The sequence below is a fragment of the Salmo trutta genome, chromosome 6, assembly GCF_901001165.1.
Source record: "Salmo trutta chromosome 6, fSalTru1.1, whole genome shotgun sequence".
In the NCBI taxonomy this organism is placed as follows: Eukaryota; Metazoa; Chordata; class Actinopteri; order Salmoniformes; family Salmonidae; genus Salmo; species Salmo trutta.
The window spans coordinates 70,313-91,898 of NC_042962.1; the positions used below are offsets into that span (position 1 = coordinate 70,313).

The 21,586-nt window shown below is 42.6% G+C and overlaps 1 protein-coding gene and 1 pseudogene across 1 annotated transcript in view; one reads left to right on the forward strand and one right to left on the reverse strand.

Moving 5' to 3' along the window:
• The window catches only part of LOC115195284 (piggyBac transposable element-derived protein 4-like), a 68,141-nt gene that overhangs the window by 27,452 nt on the left and 19,103 nt on the right, over positions 1 to 21,586 (reverse strand). The window lies entirely within an intron of this gene.
• LOC115196493 (uncharacterized) lies at positions 4,488 to 4,655 on the forward strand (annotated as a pseudogene).

The following is a 21,586-nucleotide window of genomic DNA, read 5'->3' on the forward strand; positions in this document are numbered from 1 at the left end:
TATTTGGGACCAAACCTACATTTGTTATTGAAGTAGAAGTCCTGGGAGTGCATTCTGACGAAGAACAGGAAAGGTAAGACCATTTTTCTTATAGGAAATGTGATTTTGGTGAAGGCTAAACTGGGTGGGTGTCTAAATAGCTAGCCCGTGATGCCGGGCTATCTACTCAGAATATTGCAAAATGTGCTTAATCCGAAAAGCTATTTTAAAATCGGACATATCGAGTGCATAGAGGAGTAATGTATCTATAATTCTTAAAATAATTGTTATGCTTTTTGTGAACATTTATCGTGAGTAATTTAGTAAATTGTTGGTAAATTCCCCGGAAGTTTGCGGGGGGTATGCTTTTTCTGAACGTCACATGCTAATGTAAAAAGCTGTTTTTTGATATAAATATGAACTTGATTGAACAGACATGCATGTATTGTATAACATAATGTCCTAGGTGTGTCATCTGATGAAGATCATCAAAGGTTAGTGCTGCATTTAGCTGTCTTCTGGGTTTTTGTAACAATATATGCTAGCTTGAAAAATGGGTGTCTGATTATTTCTGGCTGGGTACTCTGCTGACATAATCTAATGTTTTGCTTTCGTTGTAAAGCCTTTTTGAAATCGGACAGTGTGGTTAGATTAACGAGAGTCTTGTCTTTAAATAGCTGTAAAATAGTCATATGTTTGAGAAATTGAAGTAATAGCATTTCAAACGTTTTGAAAATCGCGCCACATTATTACACTGGCTGTTACGTAGGTGGGACGAATTCGTCCCGCCGGTCCCATAGAGGTTAAAGGACTCATCTGAACACGCTGCAACTGGATATGTAACTTTTTTGAAAAAAAACCCTCCTGTTGTTGAACATCACCAATGTGTCATTGTACAATTTCTCTGAAATGAACATTGGTAAATGCATGGTTCCTTTTCTCCTGACACCGTAGGCTCATGTAGTTTGATGTGAAGCGGTCAAATCAGCACTCTATTTTCCAGTTTGACTTTCAATCCCAGAAAAATAGCCTTAACTCGAAAAGCGTTGAGGCCTCGACTCCATCCTGTTCGGGGCCAACTGCCCATTATGCCAAACCCATGCAGACCGAGTTGTCTTCGAATTATTTTCCGTTTAGGAGAAAAAGCCGTGTCGTGATTGGTGATATATGTTACATTTGCAATATGATTCCATTCGCCCTCTCGTGGAATAATCCGGGACTGCAAAGAAATGACCAAAATTTAAAATGTTATTAAACGGAAACGGAAGGTCCGAGAGACTCCGTTCGATGACTTCCTGGAATATCCGGCCCCTGTGAGCGGCCCGACGCCATCCGCGGATTTATCGGACGTAGTCGGACGTCTAGTAAGGGAGCGTACATTTGCAATATGGACTTTCTCACTAACCATACTGCTTGCGCACGTGATGTCCCTTCATGTATGATGGGCTGCCGGCTGAGTTTTACCTCAGGTTTTGGGGTATGCTTGGACCGGTGGTCTTCAAGTCCTGACGGCAGTTCTCGAGACTGGAGTCCCGGGCAGGTCGATGTCTGTAGGCATGCTGTCCCTCCTCTACAAGAAAGGGGACGCCGCCGACCTTAGAAACTGGCGGCCGTTGACCATGCTGTGCGTAGATTATAAGATACTAGCTAAGGTCATGGCAGACCGTTTGCGCACAGCCCTTCCCTACATTGTCCATGAGGATCAAATGTGTGGGGTGGAAGGCTGTTCCATTAGGTGGAACCTCCAACTGATCAGGGACTCCATCGCCTGGGTTGAGGATAGAAGGCTACCTCTGATGGTAGCGGCGCTTGATCAGGCCAGGGCTTTTGATCTCGTCAGTAGGGCTTTTCTTTTCAGAGTGTTAGAGTTTAGTGATCGCTTTATAAAGTGGATCAAGATTTTGCATGTGGGAGCGGGGTGCCGGGTGAGCATAAACAGCCATCTGGGTGACGTGTTTGGCCTCTCCTCAGGGGTCAGGCAGGATTCCCGCTCTCGGCACTCCTTTTCATGCTCTGTATTGAGCCCCTGAAGTCTGCCATTAGGGCTGACGCAGGGGTGGAGGGCTTGCTGGTCCCTGGGAGCGGCGGTTTGCGTGTTAAGGTGACACAGTATGCCGATGACACCACCTTGCTTTTGTGCAAGGACTCGTGCCTGCTAAGGTCTCTGGCCATAATTGGAGAATTTACCCGCGCGTCGGGAGCGGTCCTTAACAGACGACTTGGCGAGGATAAGTATTTTGGCAGATGGCGGGGCAGGACGGACGTGCCCGGGGGACTCTGTAATGGGGCCCTGAGGATTCCTGGGGTCCATTTTGAGACCTCCGGCTCCGCGACACTGAACTGGAACACGAGAGTTGCTGTGGTACAGAGGAAGCTGGCAATGTGGAAGGCCAGATCCTTGTCTTTCTTGGGCAATGTCCTGGTCCTGAAGGTGGATGTACTGCCTTCCCTTCTGTACTTGGCATACATCTATCCTTTGCCAGCGAGCATGAGGAGGGGGCTAGTAAGGCTCGTGTTTCAGTTCATGTGGGGGGGGCAGATATGAGTATGTCGCCAGGGCTCGCATGCTCTCAACCATCGGGGAGGGAGGGAGGGGAGTTCCACACTTCCCACTCAAGCTGGACTCGATTTTTGTTTTGTTTTTGTTGAATGAGCTCGCTAATCTAGTGATTCATCCCTCCGGTTATTTCCTGCGGGTGTTTTTCTCGTACCAGGCAAGAAGCATGATGGTGTGGTCCAACACGGGTCCTCGGGCTGAACAGCTGCCGTGGCACTTCAGCCTTGCGGCGAAGTGGCTACGTGCGCATCCCGAGGTCGAAGTTGCCCGAGTAGGTTTGGACCACAGACGCCTGTACGAGGAGGTCAGACGGACCATTTGTGCACCCCCTGTGGTGGGTACCCCATACAGGCGCGGGGCCTAGACAATCGTCTTAAGGATCTAAATTGGTTAAGCCTCCACAAGTGCTTGCCGGTAAGATCCATCATGTACCGGCATAGCTTGGCACGGTCCCCCCAGTGCCCGAGATCAACTTGTGGCAGAACTCCTCTATGCACTCGATATGTCCGATTTTAAAATAGCTTTTCGGATGAAGCACATTTTGCAATATTCTAAGTACATAGCCCAGCCATCACGGGCTAGCTATTTAGACACCCGGCAAGTTTAGCCTTCACCAAAATCAGATTTACTATAAGAAAAATGGTCTTACCTTTCCTGTTCTTCATCAGAATGCACTCCCAGGACTTCTACTTCAATAACAAATGTAGGTTTGGTCCCAAATAATCCATAGTTATGTTCCATCAGCGACGTTTTGTTCGTGAGTTCTAGACACTATCAGAATGGTAAATCACGGTCGTGCGCATGGCGCATAACGTGACAAAAAAATTCTAAATATTCCATTACCGTACTTCGAAGCATGTCAACCGCTGTTTAAAATCAATTTTTATGCAATTTATCTCGTAGAAAAGCGATAATATTCCGACCGGGAATCTGCCTGTCTGTAAATAGAGGGAAAAACAGAAAGGCGGGGGCGGCCAGTGCCCGCGCCTAAGCCCTTTGTCCTCTGATAGACCACTTAGCAAAAGCGCTCGTGTGTTTCAGCCAGGGCTTTGAATTACGTCATTCAGGTTTTTCCCGGGCTCTGAGAGCCCATTGGAGCCGTAGGAAGTGTCACGTAACAGCAGAAATCCTTTGTAATGAATAGAGATGACAAAGAAGGGCAAGAAATGGTCAGACAGGTTACTTCCTGTACAGAATCTTCTCACGTTTTGGCCTGCCAAATGAGTTCTGTTATACTCACAGACACCATTCAAACAGTTTTAGAAACTTTGGAGTGTTTTCTATCCAAAGCTAATAAGTATATGCATATTCTAGTTTCTGGGCAGGACTAATAATCAGATTAAATCGGGTACGTTTTTTATCCAGCCGTGAAAATACTGCCCCCTAGCCATAAGAGGTTAACATGGGCGAGGGTGGAGAGAGGGGTAGGGAGAGCAGGGGGGTAGGTTGGGATCGTTTTCTGTTGTGGCTGCTTATCAGTCTTTTTAAGAAAGGGCTGTGGGACGCCAGGCAGGGGCTGGTTAAGTCGGGGGCAGACTGGGGGGGGGGGGGTGGAGGGAATAGTGAGGAGAGTGGAGGGAGATTTGAGGGGGAGGATAAGAAGGCAGGAGAGGAAGTGGGGTCACCATGCTGCCTTAGAGCGGTGGAAAGGGGGGTTGGGGCTGGTCAGGTAGTTAAGGTTTAGAATGTAGGTTGGCAGGTTTTTGGATTGCATATGTTTATTTATGGCTTGTGTTTATATTTTATTTTAATTAATTTTTTTGCTGCAGCCCCCTGGAAAAGATTGGGGGAGGGTGTTGGTTGCCCATCTCTTCCCAGAGATAAAGGGTTTCAGGGTTTTTGAAAAATCGATGGGTTGTTTTTTGTTACAAGTTTTGTTTGGATATGGGCATCTAAAAGGTTAAAAGACATGTGAATTGTTCACTGTGTAAATGTTTGAAAAGTTAGAATAAAAGCTTTGAATCATCATCTGTTCTTATCAGTTTAATATCTGATACGTCCCCCATCGGGGGACTAAATATTAAATGGATTTTTCGAACAGGGAGTCGGAAATGGGGCTTGCTCCGTCCTCCACGCATCGACCCGGTATTACAGTACCTCCGGGAACGGTGCAACACTTTTCTCCCATTGTCAAGGGAAAAAAATACACAAAGGTATGTAAACAGCTAGAAGAAGAAGAGAAGGAAAGAAAAAAGAAGAAACATCCAAACTGAAAGATGTGCGAAGCGCCCTTCATGGGGTCCCCTGTTTTCCCTCCATTTTACTTTAAAAAAAATAATAAAAAACATTGGCCAGGATTGTGTGTGTGTCTCTGTGTTTTTGACCCCCCAAAAAATACAATCACTTCACCAGGATTGTCTGTCTGTCTGTCTGTCTGTGACTTGGAAGAGTGGGTTCGGAGACCACCCGCGGGAACCCGGTCTATAGTGCACAGTGTGTGTTCCGGGCCCCAACCCCGACTCTGGTTTGTCTTCATTACGTGCAAGCCTTTCGTGGAGAGGAACACTTACGAGTTCAACGTGTTTTTGGAAGGGCTTTGCTTCTGGCAGAGCCCGGTATCTTGTTTCAAGAGAAATTAACAGAGATGACACCAAGACTTTTTGCTCAGTTGTTTGACTTGAAGATGGCTGACCGGCGTATTTTTCCACTCAAAGTAGTCGCTCGGGCAATTGAGTTCAAGCCCGACGACGACTGGCATATTTGCCGGGCTTTGAACAAATAGTCGCACTAGGCTTAACCTGTTTAGGATAAGGGGCAGTATTTTCACGGCCGGATAAAAAACATACACGATTTAATCTGGTTATTACTCCTGCCCAGAAACTAGAATATGCATATAATTGTTTGATTTGGATAGAAAATACCCTAAAGTTTCTAAAACTGTTTGAATGGTGTCTGAGTATAACAGAACTCATATGGCAGGTCAAAACCTGAGAAGATTAAATACAGGAAGTGCCCTCTCTGACCATTTCTTGGCCTTAGAATATTGTAAAATGTGCTTCATCCCCATGTATGGGGGCAATGGGGGAGGGGGGGTGGCGATCAAGGCTGTAGTGAGGAGGTTTTAGGTTTTATTGATGCTAAATTATCTGATGCTGAACGAAAAATGTATGACAAAGATAATAGTGAAGGAGATACAGGAGGCTGTCTTGGCCAGTAATAGGGGAAAAAAGTTGGATCAGATGGGCTGAAAAGTGAGTTTTATCATCTGTATTGTTGGACGTGTATGTGTACATGGAACAGGCACAGGTAGTTCCAGAATCATTGTCCACAAGATTGTTAAATATTATAAAATAAATGGAGAAGCTGGAAAATTTTAGGCCGTTAAGTTTACTGAATACTGATAAGATTTTGGCAAGGGTTTTCACTAACCGTGTTAACTTCTTACATCTACACGTTCCGCTAGCGGAACGTCTGCTCCAATATCCAATGATGGGCGGGGCGCGAAATTCAAACTCCTCTAAATCCGAAAACTTACACTTTTCAAACATATGACTATGTTACAGCTATTTAAAGACAAGACTCTCCTTTATCTAACCAAACTGTCCGATTTCAAAAAGGCTTTACAGCGAAAGCAAAACATTAGATTATGTCAGCAGAGTACCCAGCCAGGAATAATCACACAGCCATTTTTCAAGCTAGCATATCATGTCACATAAACCCAAACCATATCTAAATGCAGCACTAACCTTTGATGATCTTCATCAGATGACACACCTAGGACATTGTGTTATACAATACATGCATGTCTGTTCAATCAAGTTCATATTTATATCAAAAACCAGCTTTTTACATTAGCATGTGACGTTCAGAACTAGCATTCCCACCGAACACTTCCGGTGATTTTACTAAATTACTCACGATAAACGTTCACAAAAAGCATAACAATTATTTTAAGAATTATAGATACAGAACTCCTCTATGCACTCGATATGTCCGATTTTAAAATAGCTTTTCGGATGAAGCACATTTTGCAATAATGTAAGTACATAGCCCGGCGTTACAGGGCTAGCTATTTAGACACCCACCCAGTGTAGCCTTCACCAAAATCACATTTCCTATAAGAAAAATGTTCTTACCTTGCTTGTTCTTCATCAGAATACACTGCCAGGACTTCTACTTCAATAACAAATGTAGGTTTGGTCCCAAATAATCCATCGTTATATCCAAACAGCGACGTTTTGTTCGTGCGTTCTAGACACTATCCCAACGCTAAATCTCGGCCACGAGCATGACGCAAAATATGACAAAAAATTTCGAAATATTCCATTACCGTACTTCGAAGCATGTCAACCGCTGTTTAAAACCAATATTTATGCAATTTATCTCGTAGAGAAGCGATAATATTCCGACCGGGAATCTGCCTGTCTGTAAACTGAGGAAAAAAACAAAAGCCGGGGGCGGGGCGTGTCACGCGCCTAAGGCTTAGTCCATTGACTGACCACTCAGCATTTGCTCTCGTGTGCTTCAGCCAGGGCTTTGAATGACATCATTCCTGTTTTTCCCGGGCTGTGAGACTCCATTGTTGACGTGAGAAGTGTCACGTAAGAGCAGAGATCCTTTGTAAACGACAGAGATAATAAAGAAGGGCAAGAAATGTTCAGACAGGGTACTTCCTGAACAGAAGCATCTCAGGTTTTTGCCTGCCATAGGAGTTCTGTTATACTCACAGACACCATTCAAACAGTTTCAGAAACTTTGGAGTGTTTTCTCTCCAAAGCTAATAATTATATGCATATTCCAGTTTCTGGGCAGGACTAATAATCAGATTAAATCGGGTACGTTTTTTATCCAGCCGTGAAATTACTGCCCCCTAGATGTAACAGGTTAATAAAGCGATGGGGATTATCATATCTGAGTCAGATGAGCAGTGTTTCTGGGAGGGATATTACTTGTACAATAAGGGATGTTGTTCGACATATGACTGTTGAGGGAGGCATAGTTCTTGGCCTAGATTTGAACAAGAAAACTAACTTGTGAAAGTAGGCACGTGAGGGATGTAATGGAAAACATGGATGAAGGTACAATGTGTGTAAGTGTTAAAGGTGCACCTAATCAAAAACAATCAACCAGAACACAAAACAAAATGGTGCTTGTGGAGCGAGAGAGAGAGAGGGGCAGGACTGGGCATCAGGACCTTTTATCACCTAGTTGATCCCAAACCCAGGTGCAACTTGTCACCTTAACGACCCAATCAGCTCCACCTGTCCCCAATCTGCAAATATAAACACAGAGGAGGCAGGGAAACCGAGGGGATGTAAAACCCCATCCTATGAAAATCAGGAACTAACAAAGCCCTGAAAACAAAACCCACAACCACACATACGCCAATACAACTGGTCAAAAACCATAACTTATAAAGGTTCAGACAAAAAATACTATACAAACCATAAAGGTAAGAGGCCCACCGGATGCCCATGGTACCAACCCAACCAAATCACCTGACCCCATTCATCCTCAGCAACCACGGTACCTGGAAGCAATTTAAAACAATTGAAGAGAAAGAAATGGAGACCAAGTGACAGGAGAGCAGAAGCCAGAGCAACAGGAAGGACAAAATAAACCCTCTACAGACCACCAACTAAAAATGAAAACAAACAGCGAAGGCGTCCGAAGAGCGACTAAATCGGTGCACGGGAAAGCGCATCAGCCACCACATTATCCACACTTTTTACGACGTACATCCAAATGAAATGCCTGCAGGAACAAACACCAGCGCATAATCCTGCGATTTGGGCAAAGCATGGTGTGCAGGAAAGTAAGAGGGTTGTGGTCAGTGTAAACCACAATAGGGACCACACATATGCTGCAACGCCCAGATTAAAGCAAGGGCCTCCTTCTCCCCCACTGAATAATTCAACTGATAGCTGTTAAACTTTCGAGAGAAATGACTAACAGGATGTTCAACACCCCCATCTGCTTGAAGCAACACTACACCTGCCCCTAAGTTACTGGCATCCACATATAGGCTGAAGGCAGTTCCAATCATGGGGCAGCCAACACAGGGTCAGAGCTAAGAAGCAGTTTCACATTTTCAAAAGCACTCTGACAGCAGGAAGACCAGATTAAATCATCCCTCTTCTTCAACAGATCAATCAGAGGTGCTACAACTGAGGAGAAGTTGAAGCAAAACCCCCGATAATACCCAACTATACCTAGGAAGCGTTGCAGCTCCTTCTTGGTGGTGGGTGGTGGAAACAGATCGATAGCGGCCACTTTAGCCCCACCTGGGAGAACACGACCCTGCCCGATCACTCTGCCGTGGTAGGTCACTGTTGCCTGGGCAAACTCACATTTGGCTAAGTTCATAGTGAGACAGGCCTCAGTCAAACGTTCAAACAGAGTCCGTATCTGCACCAGATCACACTCCCAAGTGTCACCATAAAACAACCACATCATCTAGATAAACAGCACAGCCTTCAAGGCCAGAGATCACCCTATTCATAAGACGCTGAAACGTAGCAGGAGCGTTGCGTAGGCCTACACTCCTGACCGTATAGGAGAAAAGACCTGAAGGAATAATAAAAGCAGATATTTCACGAGCTCTTGATGACAAAGGCACCTGCCAGTAACCCTTCAGCAAATCAAACTTGCTGAAAAACCGGGAAGCCAACCTGGTAAACACAATCTTCCATCCGTGGGAGTGGATAACAGTCCGGTTGTGTCACACTAACCTTCGGTTGTCAGTGCAAAATCTAAGAGAACCATCTGGCTTGCTCACCAAGAGACATGGGGAGGCCCAACTGGAGAATGATGGTACACCGATATCATTAACCAGCATGTACTTAAAACTTCAAGCTTGGCGTCCTGCTAGCGGGACAACATCCGCTGAAACTGAAGGGCTCACAATTCAAATAATCTTAAATTATGGATATTAAACATTTAGGTACATACAAGTGTCTTATATTGGTTGAAAGCTTAAATTATTGTTAATCTAACTGCACTGTCTGATTTACAGTAGGCTTCACAGCGAAAGCATGCCATGCGATTGTTTGAGGACAACACCCACAACATTTTTCCACCATAACAGGTTTCATAAAATCACAAATAGCGATTTAAATATTCACTTTTTGAAAATCTTCCTCTGATTTGACATCCAAAGGATCCCAGCTATAACATGTACTGTCATTCTGTTAGATAAAATCCTTCTTCATATCACAAAAAGTCGATTTAGTTGGCGCCATCGATTTGACTAATCCACTCGTTCAACACGTATACATTTATTTCTCAGGTACCATAAAATGTAACTAAACTATAATTTTTCATACGGAAAGAAGTATGTTCGGGTGCTCTTCAAAGCACGTGTAAACAAGGATTTCCAAACTAGTGTAGTGGTACTAAAACTCGTATTTATTACTCGTTATTCAAGTTACAAGCCTGAAGCCTTGAACAAAGACTGTTGACACCTAGCGGAAGCCATACGGGAGCTGGAATTGGATATGCCCCTATGTTTTCCATTGTAAGAGCATGGGTTCTCAACAAAAAAAATATTCAGGTTGGTTTTTCTTTGGATTTTCTCCTACCATTCTATGTGTCAGCAAAACAATACTGAAAATTAGTTAACTCTGCTTGACAATCAGACGGGTGACCCAACAAACTCTCCAAGTTTGCAAGGGACTCTGAATTCAAAATACCACCACCAGGGCCCGGCACCCCCTGTTCATCACACTGCATGTGAAGGTGAAGTGGCTGACCTCAGATCAACGGATTCCACCAAAAGAACAGGACTAACCACATCAGTTTTAGCACATAGTTCTGCTTTAGTCAATTCAGAAGACAAATGAGCATTATAGGGCTTCAACAAATTGACATAGCAGAGCTGATACGCCTTTCTGCGCTCAGGGGTAGCAATCAGATCGGACAATTGGCGAACCACAGTGTATGGGCCGCTGAATTTGGCCTGAAAAGGAGAACCAACAATGGGCAGCAGAGCCAGAACCTGGTCCCCTGGACTAACTGGACTAAATTGTCGCGGCTCAGCTCGCCGGTCAAAACCTTTTCATCCTCACCTGAGAGGAAGCTAGTTTTTCTTTGGCCATTTCACAAGCTACATACAACTGGTGTCAGAAATACTAACATATGACAACAAATTTTGGGGAGCCTCAACCACCTTCCAATCCTTCTTTAATACAGCAACAGGGCCATGCATAGTATGACCAAAAACAAGGTCATTAGGACTGGAACCAGTGCTCTCGTGATACTTCTTTAACAGCGAGTAGCAACCAGCGTAACCCCTCTTCCCAGTCACGTTTTAATTCAGTGCAGTACACACGTAACAGTGACTTCAAAGTCTGATAAACGCTCAAGGGCCCCTTGACTCTGCACAGGATAAGGACTGGCCAGATTATGTTTTAAAAACAATTGTCACAAGACTTGTAAAAATATGTGCTAAGTGAAGTTGGAACCCTGATGGCTCTGAATCAACTGAGGTATTCCAAAAATGTAGATGAACGGTGACAAAGCCTTTACAACCGATTTAGTGGTAATGTTGCGAAGTGGATAGGCTGCAGAATCTCATAGCCTGACACATCACAGTTAACATGTAGGTGCTACCAGCTTTAGAATGGGGTAGGGGTCCAACACAATCAATCAGCAAATGCTAAAATGACTGGCCTGTAACAGTAATAGGTTGGAGTGGGACGGGCCTTAACATCTGATTAGGCTTCCCAGTCAGCTGACAAACATGGCATGTTTTGATGTAAGCGGAAATGTCTTTAAACGAAGCCAATAAAAATGATGTAAAATTCGATCATAGGTTTTACTAACCCCTAAGTGATCAGAAACGTCATGAGATGTTTTCAAAACTAGATCAAAGCTTAGATGGAACCGCGATCTGAACAATAGCATCACCCACAACTTTTGCTGTGAGGCGTCCATTTCCTCATCAACAACTGATCTTGAACGTTGTAACCCTGAGCAGCACTCCTTACCTCAACTGGAAGTACTTGATCAAATAAACCTTAAGGTAGGATCAGCTCCATCACAAGATCACTACAGGACATAGATAGTCCATAAAATTATTAACCTTTGCCTAACTGTTCGGTTATGTGTTGTGTAAATTCCGTTTTGACCGTAGTGTCAGCACCGCATGTAGAGAATACCTCCAGGATTCGCTGTACGTTTTCATCGATAATCCCTACATGGGATGGGGTATGAGAAACCACCAGAGGTACATCACTACAGGCAAAGTTGTTACCAAAATCACATGAACACCATTAATGGGCAGAAAGGGACACACACCAAGGGAAACTTCACCTTGCACTAGATCAAATATAAGTTTGACTTTGTGCAATGGTACAGACAATGTATTCAAACCTATCCCTTGAATCAGGACACTGGTTCCTGTATCTGTCTACAAAGAAAAAGGAAGAACAGACACCAAAACAAACAATTCAGAGGCACCAGTGTCTCACAGAATCTTTACTGGCACATCACTTCCCAATAGTGAAACATAACCCTCTGTGACAAACGGCGAATAATCAGTACTAAAAGGTTTGGACAATTCTTGAGCTTGCACAACAGGATTAACTTGTTATGGATAGGGGGCAGTATTTTCACGGCCGGATAAAAAACGTACTCGATTTAATCTGGTTATTACTCCTGCCCAGAAACTACAATATGCATATAATTAGTAGCTTTGGATAGAACACTCCAACGTTTCTAAAACTGTTTGAATGGTGTCTGTGAGTATAACAGAACTCAAATGGCAGGCCAAAACCTGAGAAGATTCTGTACAGGAAGTACCCTGTCTGACCATTTCTTGGCCTTCTTTGTCATCTCTATCCAAAACAGAAGATCTCTGCTGTAACGTGACACTTTCTAAGGCTCCCATAGGCTCTCAGAAGGAACCAGAACGTTGAATGATGACTCTGCAGTTACTGGCTGAAAAACAGTAGCGCATTTGGTAAGTGGTCGATCTGAGAACAATGAGACGGGCGCGCGCATGCGCATGAAGAGTCCATTTTACTTTTTCAGTCTTTGAACGAAAACAACAACTCCCGGTCGGAAAATTATTGCTCTTTTACGAGAAAAATCGCATAAAAATAGATTTTTAACAGCGTTTGACATGCTTCGAAGTACGGTAATGGAATATTTTGAAATGTTTTGTCACGATACGCGTCCGCGCGTCACCCTTCGTTACCCTTCGGATAGTGTCTTGAACGCACGAACAAAACGCCGCTATTTGGATATAACTATGGATTATTTGGAACCAAACCAACATTTGTTGTTGAAGTAGAAGTCCTGGGAGTGCATTCTGATGAAGAACAGCAAAGGTAATCCAATTTTTCTTATAGGTAATCTGAGTTTGGTGAGTACCAAACTTGGTGGGTGTCAAATTAGCTAGCCCGTGATGGCGAGCTATCTACTCAGAATATTGCAAAATGTGCTTTCACCGAAAAGCTATTTTAAAATCGGACACCGCGATTGCATAAAGGAGTTCTGTATCTATAATTCTTAAAATAATTATGTTTTTTGTGAACGCTTATCGTGAGTAATTTAGTAAATTCACCGGAAGTGTTCGGTGGGAATGCTAGTTCTGAACATCACATGCTAATGTAAAAAGCTAGTTTTTGATATAAATATGAACTTGATTGAACAAAGTATGCATGTATTGTATAACATAATGTCCTAGGAGTGCCATCTGATGAAGATCATCAAAGGTTAGTGCTGCATTTAGCTGTGGTTTAGGTTTTGTGACATATATGCATGCTTTGAAAATGACTGTGATTATTTTTGGCAGGGTACTCTCCTGACATAATCTAATGTTTTACTTTCGCTGTAAAGCCTTTTTGAAATCGGACAGTGTGTTTAGATTAACGAGAGTCTTGTCTTTAAAATGGTGTAAAATAGTTATATGTTTGAGAAATTGAAGTTATAGCATTTATGACGTATTTTTATTTCGCGCCACGCGATTTGTTAACCTCTCTGGGCAAGCGTCCCACCTTGCCCAGGGAGGTTAACAAAGTGACTTTTTAACATGTTTTTCTTGTCTTAAAAATGTTTTAATTTGTTGAATCATTTATACACATTTTAAATGGCTTCTACAGATTTGACGTTTTTTACAATGAATAGTATTTTTATTCATGGTTGTTTTTATTGGTTTTAACAACATGTGATTTTTAACAAATTTAAATGTCATTTTCAAATGCTGTGTTTTATGCTTTCATGCCGTTTCTTCTGTCATACAGGGGAGGGTTTTAGTGGTTGATGCAGACTGGAGGGGGGGGTGAAGTTTGGTTTTAACATTTATGCACCTGCTGAACCTCGAGGTAGAAAATGTATATATTTTTGTCCCTACCAGATGTTTGCGTTACTAAATGAACTGTGGGAGGGGATTTCAATGTCTCCTTCGAAGGCACTGGGGACTTTAGCCTACCCTATTTGGTTTCTGTGGTTAAATGTTTTTATTTTAGGGACTCTTTCAGAGTCAGCGACCCCAATGGGGAGGGTATGACATGGGAAAACTCAAGGGGTTCCCATAGTCGTATAGATTTCTTTTTTTTTACCTGTATCTGTGTCAGTCTCGCGAGTCACTGTTTCTCCAGCCCAGGTAGTGTTATCGGTTTTTGGAAATTAAACTAAATTTTGTCGGATCTTTCTTTTAGGGAGGCTTTTAAATCCCATTATGAGATGTGGGGTGACCTCAAGCCCTTTTTTGGTTCCCTAGTCGAATGGTGGGAGTGCGTAAAGCGCAATGTGCGCACCCTGGCCATTTCACACTGTCGCAAAGGCCCGTGCAGATAGGGAGGTTTTTCAGCGGCTTCAGGGGGGGGGGCGCTGACTGACTTGGTGTCAGCTGAGAACAAGGGTGAGGGGAGGGATGTGGAGAGGATGGAGGTTTTAAAAAGTTAGTTGGGGCTGTATTTTCAGGGGAAGGCCAGGGACTTTCTCTTTAGGTGTCAAAGAGACAAGTTCGAGTTTGGGGAGGCTAGCAGCTCATTTTTTTTAAACAGGTTAAAGCTGACCGTGCCAACGCAGTTATTGCTCAGCTGCAAACAGATGGGGGGGAATGGTTTCTGACCCAAAGGGGATGGTGGAAGCAGCGTCCTCCTACCAAGAATCTTTTAGGGAGAAGGACGTAGCTGGTTCGAAAGAACGTGTCTTCTTGGGGGTTTTGAGGGAAAAGGTTCCCCCGGAGGCACCCTCTGATCTTGACCACCCTTTCGAGCTTGTGGAGGTTGAGGCTGCTTTGTGGGTTTTACCAACCAACAAGGTGCCAGGTTACGATGGGCATCCTTGAGAGTTTTATGTTACCTTTTGGTAATTAAAGCAGTGTATGAGTCAGGGCTTCTGGGGTCTTCAATGAGGGAGGGGGTGTCGACGCTGCTTTTCAAGAAAGGGGAAAGGGATAACCTGGGGAACTACAGGCCCATTACGCTATTGCGCGCAGACTACAAGGTGGTAGCCCGTGTCCTAGTGGGCCGCTTAAGGAAGGTTCTGCCCCATGGGAGGGACGGTGCTCCCCTCAGTTATAATTTTGGGTTTTCATTTATTTTGAGTATTTGTGATTATGGTGATGGTTTGTTTTGTTATGCTTACGTTTTTTGCTGAGAGTTTAATAAAACCTTTTAACCTCTCTAGGGTAGGTGGCACCAAATTGTCCCACCTACGTAACAGCCAGTGGAATCCTGTGGCGCGTTATTCAAATACCTTTGAAATGATGTTACTTCAATTTCTCAAACATATGACTATTTTACAGCATTTTAAAGACAAGACTCTCGTTAATCTAACCACACTGTCCGATTTCAAAAAGGCTTTACAACGAAAGCAAAACATTAGATTATGTCAGCAGAGTACCCAGCCAGAAATAATCAGACACCCATTTTTCAAGCTAGCATATAATGTCACAAAAACCCAGAAGACAGCTAAATGCAGCACTAACCTTTGATGATCTTCATCAGATGACACACCTAGGACATTATGTTATACAATACATGCATGTTTTGTTCAATCAAGTTCATATTTATATCAAAAACCAGCTTTTTACATTAGCATGTGACGTTCAGAACTAGCATACCCCCCGCAAACTTCCGGCGAATTTACTAACAATTTACTAAATTACTAACGATAAACGTTCACAAAAAGCATAACAATTATTTTAAGAATTATAGATACAGAACTCCTCTATGCACTCGATATATCCGATTTTAAAATAGCTTTTTGGTGAAAGCACATTTTGCAATATTCTAAGTAGATAGCCCGGCATCACAGGGCTAGCTATTTAGACACCCAGCAAGTTTAGCCTTCACCAAACTCCGATTTACTATTAGAAAAGTTTGATTACCTTTGGTGTTCTTCGTCAGAATGCACTCCCAGGACTTCTACTTCAATAACAAATGTTGGTTTGGTCCCAAATAATCCATAGTTATGTTCAAACAGCGGCGTTTTGTTCGTGCGTTCAAGACACTATCCGAATGGTAAATAAGGGTTACGAGCATGGCGCATTTCGTGACAAAAGATTTCTAAATATTTCATTACCGTACTTCGAAGCATGTCAACCGCTGTTTAAAATCAGTTTTTATGCCATTTTTCTCGTAAAAAAAGTGATAATATTCCGACCGGGAATCTGCGTTTAGGTAAAAAGACGAAAGAAAATAAAGCATAGGGTCAACTCGTGCACGCGCCTAAGCCCATTGTCCTCTGATCGGCCACTTACCAAAGGCGATAATGTATTTCAGCCAGAGGCTGCTTCGATATCATTCAGCTTTTTCCCGGGTTCTGAGAGCCTATGGGAGCCGTAGGAAGTGTCACGTTACAGCAAAGATCCTCAGTCTTCAATAAAAAGAGCCAAGATGAACAAGAACTTGTCAGACAGGTCACTTCCTGTATGGAATCTTCTCAGGTTTTTGCCTGCCATATGAGTTCTGTTAAACTCACAGACACCATTCAAACAGTTTTAGAAACTTTAGGGTGTTTTCTATCCAAAACCAATAATTATATGCATATTCTAGTTACTGGGCAGGAGTAGTAACCAGATTAAATCGGGTACGTTTTTTATCCGGCCGTGTAAATACTGCCCCTTATCCCCAACAGGTTAAAGACACGTATTGATATTGACTCTTTGTATACCAACATTGACACCAACTTGTGTCTTAGAGAAATGTAAGACATTTTCCATAGATATCCGGACATAGATAGACCTAATTAGGCATTATTACAATTACTAGAACTCAGCCTAACAAGAAATGACTTTGAATACAAATCTAATCGTTTTCTTCAAATCCATGGTACAGCTATGGGGAAGAAGTTTGCCCCGTCATATGCCAATATTTATATGGCTGAATGGGAACAATCAGTCTTCCCCAAATGCGTAAAGCTTCCAATCTTGAATCTACGGTATTTAGATGACATATTTGGGTTATGGACACATTCCCTCTCAGAATTTAGGATATTTGTGCAGATTTTGAATACACCTCATCCGTCAATCACGATTAAACATAATGTTCAGAAGGAAGAAATAGAATTTATGGACACTGAGGTATTTTTTGTAGAGGGTAGTGTAACATGAAGCAATTAGCAACAAAGGTTTATTTCAAACCTACGGACACTCATTCCCTCTTACACAAATCTCGTTTTCATCCAAAACACACCTACAGAGGACCGATAAAGTCTCAGTTTATCAGATTTCACAGGAATTGTACTCAGAGAAAACATGTGATGGAGGCTATAGGAATTATTTTTAAGGCTCTTAGGCCCAGAGGTTATTCTAAACGTTTCCTCCGCACTATAAGATCAGAGGTGAACACTGTTTGAACTGAACCTATATATGGGTGGACTAGTAACGATGGAAGTGTTATCCCATTTGTCACCACATATTCACAGTTTTCTATGAAGTTTAATTCTGTAGTGAAGGATAATTTCCAGCAGACAAGGGAGGATGTGGAGGTTCTCAAACAATTCATAGTAATATCAGCATATCGGTGAAATAAACATTTGAAAGATGTGCTGGTACACTCTGGTTTCAGGGAGAAGCCGGGGCGGAGTGGATCACATTTTAGATAAGTAAAATACATTCAGAATAAATGGTCGGGTCTAGGGGCTCCAGTATGGGAGGTTTTTCATACATGAAGGGACGTCACGTGCGCCATCCGTATGGTTAATGAGAAAGTCCATATTGCAAATGTACGCTCCCTTACTAGACGTCCGACTACGTCCGATAAATCCGCGGACGGCGTCGGGCCGCTCACAGGGGCCGGATCTTCCAGGAAGTCATCGAACGGAGTCTCTCGGACCTTCCATTTCCGTTTAATAAAATTTTCAAATGTTGGTAATTTCCTTGCAGTCCCGGATTATTCCACGAGAGGGCGAATGGAATCATATTGCAAATGTAACATATATCACCAATCACGACACGGCTTTTTCTCCTAAACGGAAAATAATTCGAAGACGAAACTCGGTCTGCGTGGGTTTGGCATAATGGGCAGTGGGCCCCGAACAGGATGGAGTCGAGGCCTCGACGCTTTTCGAGTTAAGGCTATTTTTCTGGGATTGAAAGTAAAACCGGAAAATAGAGTGCTGATTTGACCGCTTCACATCAAACTACATGAGCCTACGATGTCAGGAGAAAAGGAACCATGCATTTACCAATGTTCATTTCAGAGAAATTGTGCAATGACACATTGGTGATATTCAACAACAAGAGTTTTTTTTCCCAAAAAAGTTACATATCCAGTTGCAGCGTGTTCAGATGAGTCCTTTAAGGCAGGTTTCGGAGCTCTGCGAGATTTCTGTGATTTTCTGTGATTTTCTGAAACAACACACACTTGTTCAACCCTCTGTAAATAAGTCAGTTCTTAACAGAAACACTTAAAACTCAATATTCTATAAGAGCCTAACGTTCAGATTCCTGTGTCAACCAGAAATGCCTTAAAATGGTGTCATAGGGGCTGTTTTGAAGGGTTAAAAAGGTCAGATCTTTCCACAACTTCATATGTGTGACTAGGCAACCCTCATGAACTGTAAATCAGTCATTTATCCCATCAGATGTCAAAGAAAAGCTCTCTCAAACACACACACAGCAAGGACGGAGTGACACAGTGCGGTGCTTAAAGACACAAAGAGCCTGCAATGGCATTACCATTATCTCTAGGCTGAGACGAGTTCAATGAGATGCCCCGCTTGACCGTAGCTTGCTCGGTATGAGCGCAGTGACCGTGAGAAAACTAGGCCCAAAATGATGCCTGCACCAATATGTCAAGTGCTTATGGGTGACAGTGAGACAACCATTAGGGTTAGAAGCACAATTCAACCTCAGGAGCGTTCCTGAGGTCCTCCCGATCTGTGCAAGCCTAACCTTGACCCTGTGGCATTAACCCTTCACAGTGAAAAGAAGGTGTTTAGATCAAACTGTGTGCAATGACTTCTCTCCCCATAGGAATACATTGACAATTCTCCTAAATTCAACCTGAAGTCTATGTGGGTTATGAATGCCTTATGAACCTGTCTTCTATAACAATCCATCAGGCTACTGTGAGGTCTACCTGTGTCGATTCTAAGGTTCCTGGAGCAACCGGAAAATGTTAAAATCACCCTAGAGCTATTGTCATATAAGCAACATGCAGATTGTGAAAATCACGCTACTCAACCATCTGTTATTCAGTCAATTCTTAAGGTAGAGACTTCATATTCAGGATTCTGTTTGTCTAACCCAAAGAAAACGTGTGTGAAGCAAGAGCTTCCTGTGACAACCGGAAGTTGTTAAAAACAGCCAAGAGCTATTGTCATATGGTCAACCTGCATATAGTGAAAATCACGCAACTCAACCATCTGTTATTCAGTCAATTCTTAAGGTAGAGACTTCATATTCAGGATTCTGTTTATGTCTAACCCAAGGACAACGTGTGTGGAGCAAGAGCTTCCTGTGACAACCGGAAGTGGTTAAAAACAGCCAAGAGCTATTGTCATGTTGTCACCTGCAGATAGTGAAAATCACGCAACTCAACCATGTGTCATTCAGTCAATTCTTAAGGTAGAGACTTCATATTCAGGATTCTGTATATGCCTACCCCAAAGACAACGTGTGTCTATTCTTTTTGCAAAAAAAACTAAAACACACACACACAATTTGGCCATAGGGACATAGTGTGGGGCTTAGAGGCTTATACCGCCTTCCATAGTTAATTTCGTTCAAACGATTCAAGAACCGTCAGACCTAGAGCTCTGAAATTTTTGAAACCTGTTCTAGAGCTCAAGTCGATAGTGCACGGGTATTTATGGGGCTCTAGAAGGTTCTCAGACCGAGAAACCGCCTCGTGCATTTGCAATATTTTCAATTCATTTTGAATATCACGGACATGGCGACATGTAGAAATGTCCCAGAGTCACAAGACTAGGTGCATTGAAACCGGCTCGGCCCATAGAGACGGACCCCAATGTTTCTGTCCGATAGCTCATTCAGGGACGCCGTAGTAACGCCCTGAAAAAGTGGATTTTCAGCACCAATTAAGGCCATTGCTCGGGCACCGAATGACCTATCAAGCCGAAACTTGGGATTCAGGGTCGCCTCACATAGGCCTACACGTAATGTCAGAGCTGGACCCGCAGCTATAACGTAACTATGTGTTTTATGTTTTTATATGGTTAAAATTGAAAGCACTGTGAATTATGGGCCTTCTCTGACATATGTGATAGTTGGCTTCTATACGAGTTGGAAAAAGTGGATTTGGTGTCAGATGGTATCAGTTTGGTGTCAAAATGATATCTAATTGACTGATGGACGCTGACTGCTGGGTGACGAGCAATGGAGAGGAACCACAGTCACTGCCCGGCCATCCCGAGTTCATTGAGCCAGTCAATAATGCATTTCTGCAGTATTTTTGAGCATGCCTAAATGCCCATTGAATCATATTGCAAACGTAACGCGCAATATTGCAAATGTAACGCGCATTTGCAATATGATTCAACAGCAAAAAATATCACAAGTTGACATGATGAAATCAACACAACGAGCGATGGAGAGGAACCACAGTCACTGCACGGCCATCCCGAGATCATCGGGCCAGTCAATTATGCATTCTGAGCATGTCAAATTCGTTAAAAATGTTAAAAGCAACAGAGTCCCACTTCTCCCTCATCATACATGACAAGTAGACCATCTGCGTTGATTCATGGCTTAACATAGGGCTATATATCATTTGGGCAGTATAAATGCCATTTGGACCATGGTTCACTGACTTTTGGGTTTGGAAACCGACTTCCTATGATCGTACATGGCAAACGGACAAACATACTGATTTGGCACATTCAATACTTTCATACATGTATAATTGACAAAAAAAAGAATTGGACATTTCATTTGCACATTTCTAATGGCATTTGGCAAAAAATATAAATATGTCACTTTTGACTTCCTATGAAATCATATTCCAAATGCACAAAACATATGCCTTATGCACAAGCAAAAACAACCCAAAAAATTATGTCAATAAAATATGTCAAAAGTATGTCCATACAGCTCTTATACATGTGTAATTGACATAAAAATCGAAAAAAATTCAAAAAACGGTCCAGAAACCACTTTTTAAGGGTTGAAAATTTTTCTAAAAATAAGTCATTTTTTCTAAATTTGACTCTTGGGACTTGAATTGTGTTACATTTGCAATATGAAAATTCACTGCGGAGAGCTCTAGCTATCTATTGGATATTTGCTGTGATTTCGCACATGCAATACTTTCACAATTGACAAAAAAAAGCATTGGACATGTCATTTTGCAAAAAAAGAAAAAAAAATGTCACTTTTTTCCTATGAAATCATATTCCAAATGCACAAAACATATGCCTTATGCACAAGCAAAAACAACCCAAAAAATTATGTCAATAAAATATGTCAACAGTATGTCCATACAGCTCTTATACATGTTTAATTGACATAAAAATCGAAACATTTTCGAAAAACAGTCCAGAAACCACTTTTTAAGGGGTAGAAAAGTTTTCAAAAAATATGTAATTTTTTCAAAATTTGACTCTTGGGACTTGAATTGTGTTACATTTGCAATATGAAAATTCACTGCGGAGAGCTCTAGCCATCTATTGGATATTTGCTGTGATTTGGCA